Here is an 18,974-nt window from a genome sequence, read left to right on the forward strand (position 1 = left end):
TTTACATTAGATGGATGTAAAGAATGTTTTCTTGCATGGTGATTTGTAAGAATAAGTATACATGATGCAGCCGCTAGGTTATGAGAGTGATGCACACCCAAATTTTGTGTGTAAGTTACGCAAAGTCTTGTATGACTTGAAGCAGGCACCCAGCGCATGGTCAAACAAGATCGGGAGAGTATCTTGTTACCATTGGATTTCAAATATCCAATGTAGATTTTTCACTTTATGTGAAAAAGACAAATAGAGGGATCATACTATTAGTCATCTATGTGGATGACTTGATTATCATTGGTGATAGTGATGCTGACATACATGATGTCAGGTGGCTTTTTTTGAAGCAGAAGCTTGAGATGAACGATTTGGGTGAGTTGCAGAATTTCTTGGGCATAGAGATAGTGAGATCACCTCATGACATTTTGTTATTGCAAAGGCAATATGCTTGGACATGTTGTCCAAGTATGGTATGACAGGCTGTAAGCCATTTCAGTGGGGGGATTATAAAAATGTAAGTTTTTAATTTTGATCTTTTAGTCCCGATATGGAAAAATTGCGAGCTTTTTCAATAATGTGTCTTCACTTCACATATGATCACCCCCATGGGAGGTGACAACACCACCAAATCTTCAAAGTACAAAATTACCTTGTGTACATGCCATCACATTAATAGATAACCATCGATACTAAATGTGTTCAACTCACTACACAAAACTTGTCACTTCACAAATAATGACTGGAACTCAACACGTCAGAAATAAGTGCAATTTGTCACTTCACAAATAATGGTTAAAACTCATCACTCGGAAATAAGAATGGTGCAAATTGTCAAGTCACAAAGAATGTTAAACTTGTCATTAGTGCTCGAAAAAAATGTTTTTTCAACCATGTAAAATAAAGACAATGTTATAAATAAACTAGAATTTAGCCCTCAAAATTGCACATATGTTGGGATGTATAGTTAAAATACCCCAAAACTTGACCGGGAAAATAAGAGCAATGCAAAGCTCTAGCCGGGAATTTGAAATTTTAGCTAGGAAATTTACACTACAAATCGGGTTATGTGAACACTTCTTGTCATGACACAATACATATTATCGTGGATATGTTTAGGGCATACTAAAATGCCAAATATTTCCTTGTGAATTAGCTAGCCTATGGGCCGTATGTTGGTTTGATAAGACGAGGATGATCAAGCATGAAGGTGACATCCCTAACGAAGAGAGTTGGTTGATGAATAATCATGTGCTAATTGCATTACAAACCTAAGACATGCATGTAAACACAGTACATATGCTTGCATGCAAGAAATGGTTTGTGCTCCATCTCTCTCCTTTGAAAAGCTTGACACGTGCAGTAAGGTTTAGCCTTGATGTGCACATCATACTATTATCAAGAAAAAAATCACATGACTTCTTGCCAATAATGTTTGCTCTTCTACTAGTGTTGCATTCATAGTATCGACTACTGCCTTCATTTTTTGCTTCTCTTGGGAGGGAATGGTCACTGTGTCTCGCCTGCATGACACTTTGTCATCTTAGTTCTACTGAAAATGGTGATAATGATGCAGTTTTCAAGTTAAACCCTGCTTGATTAAGACTTACTAACTCCTCTTTTGTGACATTAGTACCAAGATCAACAAGCCATTTGAATGCCGTCTCTAGTGGATGCTTAACAAGTTTGTCCACACCCTATGTATGCTCTACATCGTGATTACAAAACCACATCCATTGAGATAGGTGCTTTCCATCGTTAACCAATAAGATGCATTTCTCTGCTTTTGGATCTAACTTTGTTCTTACTTCATCAGGAACATGCACATACGTAATACACCCAAACACTTTCAAGTGAGACACATCCAGTCTTACGCCTGTAAACTCTTGTTTAGGTGTCATACCATGAACAATTGCAATGGGTGTCCTGTTCATAATGTACACATCAAAGTTGCTACTGCTTCTACCCAAAAACAATGTGTTATATTCTTTTCAGCGAATTCCTTTTAGCCATCAAGGCACATGCCACTTCTACAATGTGTCTGTTTTTTTCTTTTTGCAACACCATTCTATTCTGTGTAGTGTATGTGCATGTAAACTATCTCTTTATTCCCTACATTCTCAAGAAATCACTGAACTCATTGGAGAAATACTCTCCCCCACCATCTGATCTCAGGCACTTTATTTGTGTGACTTTTTCCTTCTTGACCAAGACTTTAAATCTCCAAAAGTGAGCAAACACTTCACTTTTCTCCTTCATGAAGTAAACCCACACTTTCCTAGTGTGGTCATCAACATAATACTTGCAACCTGCAATTGTTATAGTCTTGGTCAGTCCCCATACATGTGAATGTATAACATTTAATGGCCTTGCACTGGCATGCTTTTCATGTGGGAAAGCAAGTTTGGCCTAGTTACCAAGGTCACATGTATCACATACTTTATGCATGCCATCAACCTTAAACTTTGGCAAACTTGAAACAATATTTTGGGCATGTATAGACTTCAATTTGCTGTATATTCACATGACCAATGCACTTGTGCCATATGTCAATATATGCAATGACACCTATTCATGCGCAAACATGGTTGTCTTTACCACCTCAAGCATGTTCACATCCAAAGTAAACATCCTACCATTTTTGTTACTCTGCAATTGAGCGACACTGATTTTAGAGTCTTCCACAAAACATCCTTGAGGGTTAAACCTCACTTTGTAGATTTTGTTCAACCATCTGTCCAACAGAAACCAGGCTCTTTGTAATATTTGGAACATGACGTATATCTACCAAGTACTTCAATTTTCCATCCTGCATAGATAATGACACTTTACCAACATCCGCAATGGGATGCGCAATATCATCACCTATTTCTACATAACTTGGCTTTTCCATTTTTTATATGTCTCTAAACCACACCATGACTGGTCATGGTGTGGTTTAGAGACATAACTTGGCTTTTCCATTTTTTATATGTCTCTAAACCACACCATGACTGGTCATGTGGTTAGAGAATGGCAGAAACCACATACCATATATCTTGAGATCCTAACACAACTCCTGTTGTGGAACTAAGCATGTCTGTATCACAAACAACTGCTCACTTTTGCTATCATCACCACCCTGTTTACTAGATGATGCATAGTTGCCTTGTAACTTTCCACTTTTGATGTCAATCTTCTTTTTATAGAAGTCCTTTGCCATGTGCCTTGGTTTGCCCACAATAATATCACTCTATGCTATTTGCACTCTAATTTCTTTGCAACCACCGTGGCCTCTTTGGCTCCCCCTGCCTCTAGACTGGCCTCTTTTTCTAGCTGTGTATGAATGTTGTTGTTTTGTGAATCATTGGACTATTGTTGTCCAGAGTTTCGATTTCCTTGTTGGCTATCACCTTGGCCTCGACCACCACTCACGACCTCTACCTCTACCTCTACCTCTACCTGGATTAGAGTAGTTATGTTCTTGTGTGTTCTTGCTTTGTGAAGAAGAGTCCTCATCCAGATACTTTTCTTTTATGATCAGCATAGACACCAATTCGTGAAAGTTGGGAACATTCTCTCTGACTGTATAACGGAGGTCTTGAATGGCTTGTACTCTTTACCAAGCCCATTCAAATAGTAGACACTCAACAAGTTATCATCTTCCACCGATACATTGATAGACCCAAGGTATTTAGTAAGGCCCTTGATCTTTAAAGCATAGTCGATAGATAGACATGCTTTTCTTTTCCATAGTATATAGCTCTTGTTTTTGCTATAGTTTCCTTGCCTTTGTATTCCTTTGGAACATCTACACCAGGTTCTACCATGCAACTGCTGGGAGTATTGGCATATTATATGTGTCCTATCATTGTGTCTGTGGCATTGATTGAAAGCCAATACATGACTTTCCTTACATCTTGATTCCAATTCTTGAATTCGTTTATACTGGAGTGGCATTCTCTTTAGACAACTCTGGAGGCTTCTCATTGTCTCCTTTGACATAGTCTCAAAATCCTTTACCCATTAGGAAATTGGTCATTCTAAACTTCCAGGCATGGAAGTTCTTGTCCAACTTCTCACTGACAACTTGATTGAGTCCGTCATACATGTTTGTCTGTAATAATCAGAAACCTCCAAACATACAATTTCTGTATGCAACATGCAACACAACAACATCTTTTGTGACTGCTACTGTTGTAGTAACGGTACTTCAATACAACCAATTTGTCACCAGATCTAACCAGAGTACATGTACATACACTAAATATTAACAATACACGTGTAAACATTGTTTGCACTCCCAAAATGCATTTTTATATTGCAAAAACCAGATTTCGACTGGAGACAGTTCTCAACCAGAACTTTCCAAATTGCCAAAAATACCTTGCAATGACTGAACAGAGACTGAAACGTGCCTGAAACACGGCCACAAAACTTTAGTACAAAGTATTCATACCTCACAGGCACCTCCAAGCCTGCAAAGACAACTCTTGAATTGTTGAAGATGGGTAGCTCCCGGAGCTACCGAGGGGGTGTTGTACCTAAACAAGAAGGGGAAGAGATGATGATGCTCTTACCCGTGTACCGCTTTCTTTCTTTCTTGTTCTTGCCTCTTGCTTGCCTCCTTAGCTCTCACATGAACCGCAGCTCTGATACCATAAAGAGAATGCAGGGGAGAGGAAGAGCTTGAGTTCCTTGCAAGCAAACACACACACATGAGAGTGCAAGACATAAGACAGAGATGGATGGTTGAATTTTCTTCTATCTTCTTATTTTCTCTATAACCGTATAACTAAAAGATAAAAGTACATACATAAAGGGAAAGTATTGTCCTACAATAACATACAATGGTCGTTTCATAGTGTGAACCCGACTATATCAGCTAGTGCTATAGAATATGCCATAACTCTAGTACTCCAAAGTGGCTATCACATAGCCTATTATCCACTGGCGGCATATCAACCATAATCTCACCAACCATGCTAGTGGCATAAGTATAGAAACTATCACCCAGGCTTCATAGTGTGAACCCGACTATATCAGCTAGTGCTATAGAATATGCCATAACTCTAGTACTCCAAAGTGGCTATCACATAGCCTATTATCCAGTGGCGGCATATCAACCATAATCTCACCAACCATGCTAGTGGCATAAGTATAGAAACTATCACCCAGGCGGGTCATCAATGTTCGTCTCGTAGAACTAGTTGAGCTCGATATCTCAACATTTTGCTAGACAAAGGAGTGGCCAATTTGCTATGACATAGTGTTTGCACTAGCCATTTTAGCATACTTTTTACTGATTGAGAGTAGTCCCCTATCTCCAAGCATAACTTGGTGCTGGACCATCTGCCAAGGATAGAAGAACGTTGAAACCATATAAAGCTTTATCATGAGTAGATTGGATCCATTGAGCAAATACAGGTTCAATAAGAATATGCTTCTCTAGAGTTCCGAAGGCTAGCATTACATCGTTATGGATGTAGAGCCCTAGAGTGTGGAATCCTAGGAATGAACTAGCCCATCCACGACAGAGAGAAATTCTTAATCTTTTCATTTGAGAAATGTTTTTTGCGCTCCCTTCTCAACGGCAATAGATAATCCAGGAAGTTCGATTAGACTCCTCAATTTTTTATTGTTTCCTCATCAACTACGTCATCCACATTTTCCTCATCAATAGGCTGATTTGTGGCTGAAAACAAGCTCTTTGCATGTTAGATTCTTTGCATAAGTTGCATTTTTATGCTTAAGTGTAGCCTAATCTTGATGCTTTGATTATGTTAGATTGATTGCTTGAGTGTTGAAGAAGGATTGAGTAGGACTAGAAGTCATTAGTGTGTGGTTAACTCATCTTCTCCCATTCGGGATAGCCTCTATGCGCTAACCGGGTTGCATTCACGGATTGACAAAGTGTGTGGGTTGGAGTGTGAAAAATTAATAAAAATAAAAAAAATAAAAATTCTATAAATTAAGTGTTTTTTAGGAGTCTACTTTTTTGCATATTTTGTTTCTTCATTTTTTTTTAATTTTTTGCATAATTAGTGTAACTTGCATTTTTTAAATTTTTGTAACTTTGTGCATAATTAGTATTTTTTTTAGCGTGATTCATAATTTTTGTAATTAATTTAAAAAAAAGTAAAAAACATAAAATCATATTAAAAAAATCATTTAAAAAATATAATAATAAAAAATAGGATAGATAGTTACACCACACATACTCATTTTAGTTGCATTTAGTGATTAGATAGGTTATATATATATATATATATATATATAAAATAAAACAAAAACAAAAACAAAAACAAAAACAAAAACAAAAACAAAAACAAAAACAAAAACAAAACAAAACAAAACAAAAACAAAAACACATAAAAAACCAAAAAAAATTTGAAGTTATGCACTTGCGGTCGGGACGTCTTATAGATTCTGCCATAGGGCCTAGGGCACCTTCTAGAGTACCTACGCAGGAAAGTGGGACCCAATCGGTAGGCAATTTGGCAGATATTGCTGAAACCCTTTCTGAATCCCAATCCGATACCCTTTCCTCCAGAACAACTAGTTCATTGTCCATGGACAATCTTGGGCCGTCAAATAGTCAGTCCGTAGCCCCAAATAGGACACCCGCAAGATCTTTTAATCCATTTGAAGCCGACACCATAGGGTTAACACTCAATGTGAGACTCCAATATGTCTACACAAATGCTCAAGGAGCTGAGATCTTTAAGGATCCACAACAACGGTATCTTGTTAAGATCGCAGACATTTTCTCAGAACTTGATAGAGCACCTCTAGTCAATGACCAGGGTAACATGTACATGGGTGGAGATGGTGTTCGCTACGAAGTCACCTACCATCCAGAAAATGTAGACAAATTAGGGGAGCTCTCTAAAACCGAGTTCTTAGACTTATCAAAACTTTCCAGAGCAAGGGAGTCTAGAGATGATTGGCTCATTGAGCCGGACATGCCTGGACCCTCCAATGCCCAGTCCTCAAAGCCATCCATAGATGATTTACTTCTTGTAGATCTAAATTTGGAAAGGGATAGGAAAGGCAAGAGCAAAATGGATCAGGGGGCTGAGAACCAATGGGAGTTTGTACGACAAATTCCAGTGACAAAGGTCTTACAGGATGACCCACTTCAAGAGGTCTATAAGGACTCTTTAGAGGGATATTATGCCACAACTAGATTGAGAGGGGAGCCAACTCGGCCTCCCATTAATGCACCTCCTGAAATGCGGGTGACAAGATCTTTGGAGGGGTTTGGTGAGGCTGATAATAGGGGACCCACACCAAGTTTGGATGCATGTGGACCATCTTACCGAGATCTTACCAAAGAGAGGAACAATTCCCACTGAGAGTGAGAGGCCGTAGGCCCTATGATGAGTATTCACGACAAGTAAGGCCATCAACTCTTCAGAAACTGGTAAAGAAGTATGAAGGGTCGGGAGATCCATACGACCATGTAGCAGCATTTAGGCAAGCAGTTCGAGCTGAGCAAGTGGCTGATAAGCATACTCAAATTGAAGGATTTGGACTCACTCTTGAGGGAAAAGCCCTTGCTTAGTTTCAGGCATTAGAGGCTTCAGACAAATCTTCTTTACGAGTTTCGGAAGAGAGATTCATTGCTGCTTTTTCCTTGATGGGAATTCAACATGACACAATAGCACACATCTACTCTTTCAAGCAAGGCGAGAATGAGAGTGTTAGAGACTGTGTAAATAGAATGAAGCAGTACATTAATCGTTGCCCAGAAGATGAGAAGCTCGCCCAAAGTCGATTAATTTCTCTCTTCTTGAAAGGACTCAAAAATTCAACACTGCATACACATCTCTATGCGAAGAAGCATACAAATTTCAATGAGTGTTGCCATGATGCTATGGATTTCACCGATAACTTTAAATTCCAAGATGGTTCTGGCCCAGAGATGAAACCTAGAGATCAGTTTCTAAACAAAACATGAGGGATCAAACTTTTACATCCCAAGAAGTGTTTTCGGGCAATACTACAGCTAAGTTGATTACGTGGTCTGGGATTTGGTGGCCAACCTTACAAATGGATGCCGAAGAATATGTGAAACATTGTGACGATTGTCAAAGGACCAAACCTCCCATCACAAAGGACAATATGCCGTTGCGGCCTATGTTAAGCACACGTGCTTTTGCAAAATGGGGTATTGATTTTGTCGGTCCCATTAAACCTCCAGCTCGTCACACGCATGCAGAATATATTATAGTCGCAACCGACTATTTGACCAAATGGGTAGAGGCAAAGGCAACAGTCAAAAATGATACCAGAACAACAGCCAAGTTCTTGTATGAGTACGTGTTTACACGCTATGGCTTACCTATTGAGATCGTTAGTGATCAAGGTGTACACTTTGTAAATGAAGTCATAGAATTTTTGCTTCAAGAATTTATGGTAATTCATAAGCGTTCTGCACCCTATCATCCCCAGACCAATGGACAAGCTGAGAGTACTAACAAGATTCTCTGCACAGCACTCACAAAGATTGTTGAGGGACATAGGATTGATTGGGAGCAAAAGTTGCACTCAGTTCTTTGGGCATATAGGACAGCCTATAAAACATCTGTGGGCACAACCCCATTTGAGCTCGCTTTTGGGCTAGATGCAATTCTTCCCATTGAATTTCTTGTACCTACTCTACGGGTAGCTAAACAATTGGATTGGACTGGTCATGAGCTTTCACAACGCGTTGATGAATTGGAAAAGCTTGATGAGACCCGCTTATTGGCGGTAATGGGGATGTATGCTGAGAAGAGGAGACAGAAGCAATGGTATGATAGAAATGTAACAACTGGCCGATTCAAAAAAGGAGACCTGGTGCTCTTGTACACACTTAAGAAGCATAAGAGAAAGCTCAAGAAACGTGGCCTAGGACCGTTGGTGATTAATGAGCTTACTCCAAGTGGTGCAGTGCGTTTAGAGACACTAGAAGGTGAGCAAATGCCTAACTTCATTAATGGAAGTCGTCTCAAGAAATACAATGAACCATTAACTGAAGCCATGCTTCAACAGATGCATGCTGCACAAACACGAAAAGAAGCACTTGACCTACTTAAACGTCAGGCTCAAGAGGAGGCTAAAGCTAGAGTTGCAAAAGCCAAGGAGCGTCGCAAAGCTTCTATGTTGGCCATACAGTTGGCTACTGATGAACCATATGTCGATCCATTCAATATTCAAGTGTGCCTCCATCTTCATGAGACTACCTACTTTGTCTCTGCCTTAATTGACTCTGGTGCAGATTATAATGTTCTCTCGTTGACACCTGGATAGCCTTGGGTCAACCACCACTTGTGCAAATTCCTGTGGACCTACGAAGCTTCTCAGGAGAAGATAACCCTATAGAGGGAAAATGTGTCATTATGATGACCATTCAGGATCACCAGATGTCAGTGCCCTTTTATGTGGCACGTAAGTCCAAGGCAATAGTAGAGGTGGTTCTCGGTAGATCGTGGTTAAGTGCTACCAATTGCTCATTAGATTGGAAGAATAGACAATACAAGTTGCAAATTGATTCTGATTGCATCTTGGGATCTGCTACTCCACGAGCTTTATCTTGTCAAAGGGGTAATGTTTCTACCTTACCCAACCCACTCTCAAAATCTGCTCTTGAAGCTCCAAAACAAATGATGTGGATAATGAGTACTCAAGTGAGGGCCATGGCTGGCATGTTCCAACTACTCTAGTTGCTGCTCAAAGAAGGCCGGGCAAGAAGGAATTATCAATGTGGCTACCCAAAGATGCGTACGAACTTGTACCATCTACTCTAGTTGCTAAGCCTCTTAAGAAGCACATCATTTCCAAGCCTAAACCTTGGATTGTTACTCGATGGGTCCCAAAACATGTTCTTAAAGCACAAGGCTATTATGAGGGTGCAACAGCAATTTGGCTTCCAAAATGCCATGCTTTGCTAGGGGTAAAAGAGTGTTTCAGAAAGATTTCAAAAGCCACCCTTGATTTTCCATATCAGTGGGTGCAAAAGAAATCAACACAAACTATTCAAGATAGGATAGGTGGCTGTGATAGCACCTACAAATCTACTTGTGTTGATCTTCCTAAAACATGTATTGAAACACCGGTTGTCCCGATTTCTCCTTGTTACACAATTCAACCAGCATAGATTCTAGCATTTCAATGCCTAAATCATCTTATCTTGCTCAAATTCCAAGACAATTGCTAAAGTTCCCACCTCTTAAAAAGGATATACCTAAAACCAAAGATAAGGCATTAACACTACAATTGAAGCTCTTTGGTAGATCAATGTTTGAATAATGTAGTTCCTTATGCCTTTAGAAGATGTGTTCTTTTTGAGATAATCTTGTTTTTTATTGGAATTGTAATGATGGATATGAGTGTTCTAAATTTCATTGTTCTACGTCCAGATAACTCCTGATGGATATTTGGCGAGATACATGTCCACCATGCATTGACCCTGATAGTACTCGACCTGATCATCGTCGCGGGGGTTATAGTGCTCCTCCGTTTCAAACACATTCTAGGTACTTTTATGCTTCCTTAGGTGAAAATTGCTGTGGGCATCACTTTGTCACGTTATTCTATCAACAGCATCACCCATTTCCACATTGTCAAGAGTGTGCACGGCTCGTATTAGGAGAAGCTTCACATATTTGTTGGATATGCCGCTCTTACTTTAGACGATATGGCATGGGCTTAATGAAGCAAATTGTGGGAATTACACCCCAACGCCATAATCTTCTTAATGTGAGAATACCAGAGAGAGGACCAAATCAACGTAGATTACCTGAGGAGGTTCAAGCACAACAATGGAGGGATACAAGCTTAAATGACTTGCAACCACCGATCTTGCAAGCCCTCCTTCCCCAAGCCTCAACATGTCAATATTGGATCAATATGAGTACCTATATTGCGCAGTTCCAAAATCGAAATTGTCTCCTTAACCTTCCCATAGAACCAATGCCATATTTTAGTGAGGAAGCACTCCTTCCTCTACCACCTTCTCCAGAGGCCGGTTTTTGTGAGGGGTTGTCTCTGCATCCTGAGGAAATTGATACCATCTTTCCAGCAGACGAGGACACGGATCCACCACCAGCGCAAGGGTAAGCTCAGTGACTCCACAATAAGATCGACAAGCCAGGGCACTTTTCTCCCACTGGGTTTTTTTCCCTCGGCTATATTCGGTGATTGGCACGAATGGCAAATTTTATTCTTTTCTTTTCTTTTCTTGTTTGTTAATAAAAATTTTGCAGAGATCTCCGCTAAAAAAAGAGCATTAAACACGCCCCAATAGTCCACTACTGTGCACACAAATTAGGAAGGGGGGAGACATTCTACGCCTACAAAAATCAAGAAGGAGCAATCTGCACAAAATCAGCAATGCATCAATGCAAACGAACAACATCAACAGGGCACTACAATAGGTGTATTCAAATCTTAATCTTTATTTCTTTATGTGCTCTTATCTTTCGAATATATGGTTTGCATGTTCACACAATGTTAGCTGGTTTAAGTTTTTGATTAGTTGTTAAAATATGGTGAGTGAATTCTAGATTCTTAGAAGACTTAGTAAAAGATATTTCTATCTAAAGACAGTGTAGGATATATACCAATGGAATATGCCAAGTTCTTATGCTTTCAAGGTATATTAGTTATCCCTAGTGGTAGCTACCTCTTAGATATGAGCTAGGTGCTAGGAGTAATAAAACTTTATAAAAATTATACCCTAAAATATATATATACAAAGTAAATTGAGACATGACGTGTCTACAGCCATGTGGAATGCTTGGTAGGACCTGGGGTTGTCTTAGCACCTTGGGGCCGATGCCTTGGTTTCCATGGGGTGAACACTGATGTCTAAAAGCTTCAGAAAAAGACCTTTGAGGAATCTATCGCCTTGATAGATGTTGGTAGGACTCTAGGGTACACTATGGGCCCTCGAGACCGATGCCCTCATCTTCAAGGGGTACTCCTTATGTCATAAAAGAAAGAAAAAGGGCCTGTCACCCTTGAGATACTTAGCGGTCTTTAGATTCTCTTGGCGGAGGTCTCTTGGCCATTGCTTGGGTCTCTTTGGGATGGAACCTTAATCTTTATCACCTTCTACACACACATCAAAAAAGAAGAAGAAAAAAAGAGAGTTCCAATCACCTTTGCTCATATTTAGGAGTAGGTTTGCCACTTAGGAATAACTTAAATACTTGTAGGACATTGAGACTGAGATCATAACCGGCAGTGTACAAAGCACACTTGCCTTTGCATAGCACTATCTACCACTTAAGTCTCACTTTGACTAGTCTTTACTCACCTATTTTCGTACTCATTAAAACTTTAATCAGCCTTGCACTTGTATGCTCACGTGTGAAATTATCATTGCTGGTTTTTCTTTTCTTTTCTTTTCTTTTTTTTCAATAAAAGACTTTACTTGTATCCATTGTTTTTTTGTTGCAGCTCTTGCTACTACCGTGCTCGAGGACGTACGCAAAATAGGAAGGGGGGAGTGTTGCATGACGAATGATCAATACAAGGATGCAACAAAAAAGACACTTAGGGCTCTTGAAAAGAGTTCCAAGTTGTAGATGAATGTGGGAGAGGGCTTGACAATAATCCCACATGGGAACTTTTGGGAGTTCTAGAGTTTTTGTATAAAAGGTGGCCCATTTGAGAGCTAGAGAGGACTCTTTGGTCATTTGGTTGAGAGGCTCATAGAGAGAGCTTGCTCCATAGCTCCTTCTCATGTGCTCTCCCAAGGCTCTCCATCTCCATTCATGCTTCAATCTTGTACTCTCTATTCTCTACATTTTCAATGATATGAGGTTATGGTCTACACACTTGCTAATCTAGATTTCTTAATGATGTTTTGATGCTAAAATCTGATTTGTAGAGTGCATGTGATGAAGCTTGTGCATGAAATGATGTGTAGTTGAGGCTTGTGTGATAGCTCTTTGCATGTTAGATTCTTTGCATAAGTAGCATTTTTATGCTTAAGTGTAGCCTAATCTTGATGCTTTGATTATGTTAGATTGATTGCTTGAGTGTTGAAGAAGGATTGAGTAGGACTAGAAGTCATTAGTGTGTGGTTAACTCATCTTCTCCCATTCGGGATAGCCTCTATGCGCTAACCGGGTTGCATTCACGGATTGACAAAGTGTGTGGGTTGGAGTGTGAAAAATTAATAAAAATAAAAAAAATAAAAATTCTATAAATTAAGTGTTTTTTAGGAGTCTACTTTTTTGCATATTTTGTTTCTTCATTTTTTTTAATTTTTTGCATAATTAGTGTAACTTGCATTTTTTAAATTTTTGTAACTTTGTGCATAATTAGTATTTTTTTTAGCGTGATTCATAATTTTTGTAATTAATTTAAAAAAAAGTAAAAAACATAAAATCATATTAAAAAAAATCATTTAAAAAATATAATAATAAAAAATAGGATAGATAGTTACACCACACATACTCATTTTAGTTGCATTTAGTGATTAGGTAGGTTAAAAATATATATATATATATATATATATATATATATATATACATATATATATATATATAATAAAACAAAAACAAAAACAAAAACAAAAACAAAACAAAACAAAACAAAAACAAAAACACATAAAAAACAAAAAAAAATTTGAAGTTATGCACTTGCGGTCGGGACGTCTTATAGATTCTGCCATAGGGCCTAGGGCACCTTCTAGAGTACCTACGCAGGAAAGTGGGACCCAATCGGTAGGCAATTTGGCAGATATTGCTGAAACCCTTTCTGAATCCCAATCCGATACCCTTTCCTCCAGAACAACTAGTTCATTGTCCATGGACAATCTTGGGCCGTCAAATAGTCAGTCCGTAGCCCCAAATAGGACACCCGCAAGATCTTTTAATCCATTTGAAGCCGACACCATGGGGTTAACACTCAATGTGAGACTCCAATATGTCTACACAAATGCTCAAGGAGCTGAGATCTTTAAGGATCCACAACAACGGTATCTTGTTAAGATCGCAGACATTTTCTCAGAACTTGATAGAGCACCTCTAGTCAATGACCAGGGTAACATGTACATGGGTGGAGATGGTGTTCGCTACGAAGTCACCTACCATCCAGAAAATGTAGACAAATTAGGGGAGCTCTCTAAAACCGAGTTCTTAGACTTATCAAAACTTTCCAGAGCAAGGGAGTCTAGAGATGATTGGCTCATTGAGCCGGACATGCCTGGACCCTCCAATGCCCAGTCCTCAAAGCCATCCATATATGATTTACTTCTTGTAGATCTAAATTTGGAAAGGGATAGGAAAGGCAAGAGCAAAATGGATCAGGGGGCTATGAACCAATGGGAGTTTGTACGACAAATTCCAGTGACAAAGGTCTTACAGGATGACCCACTTCAAGAGGTCTATAAGGACTCTTTAGAGGGATATTATGCCACAACTAGATTGCCACAGCTAGATCTTCCTCTAGCTCATGTGGTGGTAGTTGAGAAGCTTGCAGGACACATGAACCGAATAATTGATAAATGGGCCAATGAATACCGAACCTTAGATTGGAAAGAGATTCGGGAATTCACGTGGAAAGGACAACCATTATTCATGGAAGTGTTCTCAACAAATACAGCCAAACCAGGAGAGACAGCCTTTCTTGGAGAAACTGTTGCTCCTCCCCTACGAGAGTTCACTAGAGAGGGACCTTCAACATCTAAGTGGACCAGTGCTAGTAGCCTAACTCTAGCACCAAGATATCGTCCTACACCAAATGTGCGACCACAGGTCACACCACAGGTCACACCACAGGTCCCAAACAGGTGCATATAGCTATTATATTCAAAACCTGTGTACTGGTAGCAAAAGATGATAAAGCTCCCCAGGCTCTCTAGCACATGCAACCATGTAGATTTTAGATTGGTCAAGAGGAGTGTGAAGTTGCTACTCAAATCCTGGGAACTAATAGATAAAGTTAAAGAGCTACGAGAGAACTTGTTCGAGATGTATGAGAGGGCCATTTGGGTAAGAGGAAAAAAAGGAAAGAGAGATTCAAAAGATCAAATTAGAAGTTATATACCCATGCAGCTAGTCGGATATGCACATCACATGATTAAGGCTTTCTTGGAGCTAAAGGATTTAATCTTGCAAGAAAATGAGGTACTGACAAAAGCGATAAATCACCTACCACCTCCACAGCAAGTACTTTATGCGCTTGGACCTCATGATGATGCTTTTTAATATTTTTCCCTATTCTTTATCCTCAAAGGCATAAACCGATAGATGCTCATGAGTATTGCTCAGTTGTGCAAAGTCAAAAAGATTGGAGAAGAGGGGCCACAACCCTAAAGAAGACAGTTGAGCTATACATGAAAGAATTGGGCTCAAGATTGTAAGATGTAAGGAACAAGAAGGATAAAGAGTTTTCAGAAATGGCATGCAAGATGACCCAAGACATTGTGCAAAAAAAGAAGTCGAGATCTAATGTAGCAAACTGTAGCTGTATTTGGTAGTGATGTGTGTGAACACTAGGACCAGTCTGGACACTTTTTCCCTCTTTAGGAGGTTTTTTCCGGTGCTAGTATACACTCATCTCATGGTATACTTATCATCTTTGTACAACACACATCCATTATCTATCTCTGTCATCTCATTATGTGCTTCTCCAACACATATTCATTATCTATCTATCATCTCATTATGTGCTTCTCCAACTGTGTATGTGTGTGTGTGTGCATTCTTGTAACCCTATTTTCAACATTTGGTATCATAGCACATGCTCCTCACCCGTGTGTTGTTGCCTACCCTTCACCCTGAGTCACCTGTCTTCTTGAATCAAATCAAGGAGCCCTTATGGGAGAAGAAAGAGGACCACGAAGTGTGCAGTACTTTGCACCACAATTTTTTGGTCACATTTTCATTCAGGGCATGTTTTGGAGGCCGTTTGCACGGTTTTTCAGTATTGTGCAGACATCTTCGAGGTCTAGATTTCCACAGTTCTTCATCAAATTCTAAAGTAGTATTATCCGATTGACTACAGACAGGTGTGTAGATACACGTGAAAGCATCATCAGACACTCACCACACCAAATCTTGTCTAGAGCTACACTTCAATGACATCAATATCTACATCTTATGAGTAAAATTTATGCTCACTTTATTTTGTGTTTCTTTCATACACCTTACAAGTCTCCATTGTCAGTGGCCTTTAGCAACCACCATGCTTACATCAAAGGATGACTTAGCACAGTAGGTTGTGTGATTACTTGCTTGGGTATTATCAAAAATGGTAGACAGTGTGATGTATTTCGGATGCTATCACTGGGACAGTTTCCTTACAAAAATCAAGAGTTTTGAGGAGCAGTTTGACCAATGTTGATGAAGTATATCCTAAGAGTTAATTGGTGCCTATTGTCTTGAATACGTCAGCCGCATATCAAATTTTTGCTTCTACTATCAAACTCATGATGATGAAAGGCAATCTAAATACCTTGAAGTTTGATAAGTTGGTTTCTATGCTCTTGCAAGAAGAGCATTCTAGGCAAAACAGATCTATCATGATACAGGAGCTTGGGCTTTTTCTACCAGTCGACAAAGAGGCAACGGTAAATCCTTTGCTCAAGGTAGTTACAATACAAAATTAGAGTCATCGAGAAAGCTTACAGGCACAAGGAAGATGATAAGCCAAAGAAAAAAGGCAAATGCAACTATTACAGGAAACCTAGTTACTATATTAATGAGTGCAAGAAGTGGCTAGAGAAGGAGAAAAAAAAAGACTCGAGTATGGTTGTATACTGATGCATCAGCATCTAATGCAAAAAACAAATATTCTATAAACTATGCACATAATGATTAGGCTTTCATTGTGCAATGCAATTATGACCCTTCGCATAAGTATGTATGCATGGCTAGTTATAGATGTATGTATTTTGACAGTGGTGCTAGTTAGCACATTACTTCTCATTGTAATTTGTTCTCATCACTTGAATCTACTCCACAAGAAAACATTATTACATGTGCAAAAACTCTTTATATCATGTAAAAGGAGTTGGTAAAATTATTCTCAATGCTGCAAATGGTGGAACAATCACTCTCTCAGATGTATTATATGTACTAAGGATCAAGAAGAACTTGTTATCTATCTCTGCCATTACTAAGGCTGACTTAGTGGTTGAGTTTGTGGATGACACATGTATTGTTCATGATCTTAGTTATGGAAATACAATTGTTTCTTCTAGCATCTTGTCTCATGGCCTTTATAGGCTAGATGCATATAAAAAACAAAAGCATACTGTATATACAGTATCTGCCACAAAGGTAATGGGTGATGCTACGCTATGGCATGCATGCTTTGGCTACTTGAACTTTGGCAGCTTACTGCGTCTACTTGAACTTTGGCTACTTGAACTTTGGCAGCTTACTGCGTCTACATAAACATGACATGGTATCTAAGCTACCACATCTTGAAGCCCCTATCAAACATTTTTGTGAGGGTTATATTCATAGAAAAATGCAACGGAAATCATTTCCCAAGTATGATTCAGTTAGAGCTGCCCAAAAATTATAGCTTATACACAGTGATGTATGTAGTCCTATACTATCTATTTGGGAGCTACCGCTATTTTGTCACATTCATTGATGATTATTCCAGATATACCTATGAATTCCCCATTGAAACAGAAATCAAAGGTTTTTTATGTGCTTTAAGCACTTTGTTGCTATGGTTAAAAATGTTTCTACATATAAGATTGGTACCCTACATCTAACACATCATTTCATGCACAAGCTTCATCACATGCACTCTACAAATCAGATTTTAGCATCAAAACATCATTAAGAAATCTAGATTAGCAAGTGTGTAGACCATAACCTCATATCATTGAAAATGTAGAGAATAGAGAGTCCAAGATTGAAGCATGAATGGAGATGGAGAGCCTTGGGAGAGCACATGAGAAGGAGCTATGGAGCAAGCTCTCTCTATGAGCCTCTGAACCAAATGACCAAAGAGTCCTCTCTAGCTCTCAAATGGGCCACCTTTTATACAAAAACTCTAGAACTCCCAAAAGTTCCCATGTGGGATTATTGTCAAGCCCTCTCCCACATTCATCTACAACTTGGAACTCTTTTCAAGAGCCCTAAGTGTCTTTTTTGTTGCATCCTTGTATTGATCTTCATTCGTGCAACAGCACCTCCAATGTTTGTATGGCACATATGGTACATCACATATGGTACCAAGTTGGCTACTTGTGTCATCGACCATCCTTGCTTTATCTTCTAGAAGCTTTTGTATAGCTTCTCTCCTTTTTTATTTCTTCAAAATAGCTGCGATGCCTTGGCCTCCTATACATTTCTTCTCTTCTTTTATTAGCTATTTATTGTTTTAGGTCTTCCTTTTATATGTCCTCCTACTCTATCTTTTTCTTTCCTTTTTTTGTCTCTTTATCCTTGCTTTCACTGCCCTTGGGTGGTTCTCTTCTTCTTGAATTGTCTTGACCATAATCTTTCTTTGATCCTTCACTCAGATTCCCTATACTAGAGTCTTCTTTGGATCCTGAGTTGCTTTCTCCTAGTTCTCCCAGACTCTCCACCACCACCTAACTTCCTTGAGTTGGCTCCATCTATATCCACTTCCTTTGTGTCCTCTTTTTTCCTCTTTTTTCGAGGATTCTTCTGTTTCACTAACCTCCATGTCTTTTAAATCATTGACGACCTCTTCAAGTGCATTTTTAGAGGACTCGGCTTCTTCATCATCTTGAATAAGCTCATAAATTTTGTCTTTCTTTTGCTTTAAGAAAGTGGACCTTTGACGTAACTTAAGGAACACTTATGACCAAAGATCTTCCCTCCGTGCTTATACTGTAGTGCTCCTAAGTATTCAACCTTCATGTCTTCTATGATTTCTTCTAATGCTAGAAAATCTATACTAAAATCCCCTCCTTTCTTGACCAGCTCTCTCTTAAGATATGTTTGGGAAAATTCTTGGCTACTTGTTTATATAATTTGCAACTAGAGGGTGTCATTAGTTGTGTTAAGATT

Source organism: Cibotium barometz, chromosome 8, assembly GCF_041138505.1.
Source record: "Cibotium barometz isolate CiBa-2024 chromosome 8, ASM4113850v1, whole genome shotgun sequence".
Taxonomy (NCBI): Eukaryota; Viridiplantae; Streptophyta; class Polypodiopsida; order Cyatheales; family Cibotiaceae; genus Cibotium; species Cibotium barometz.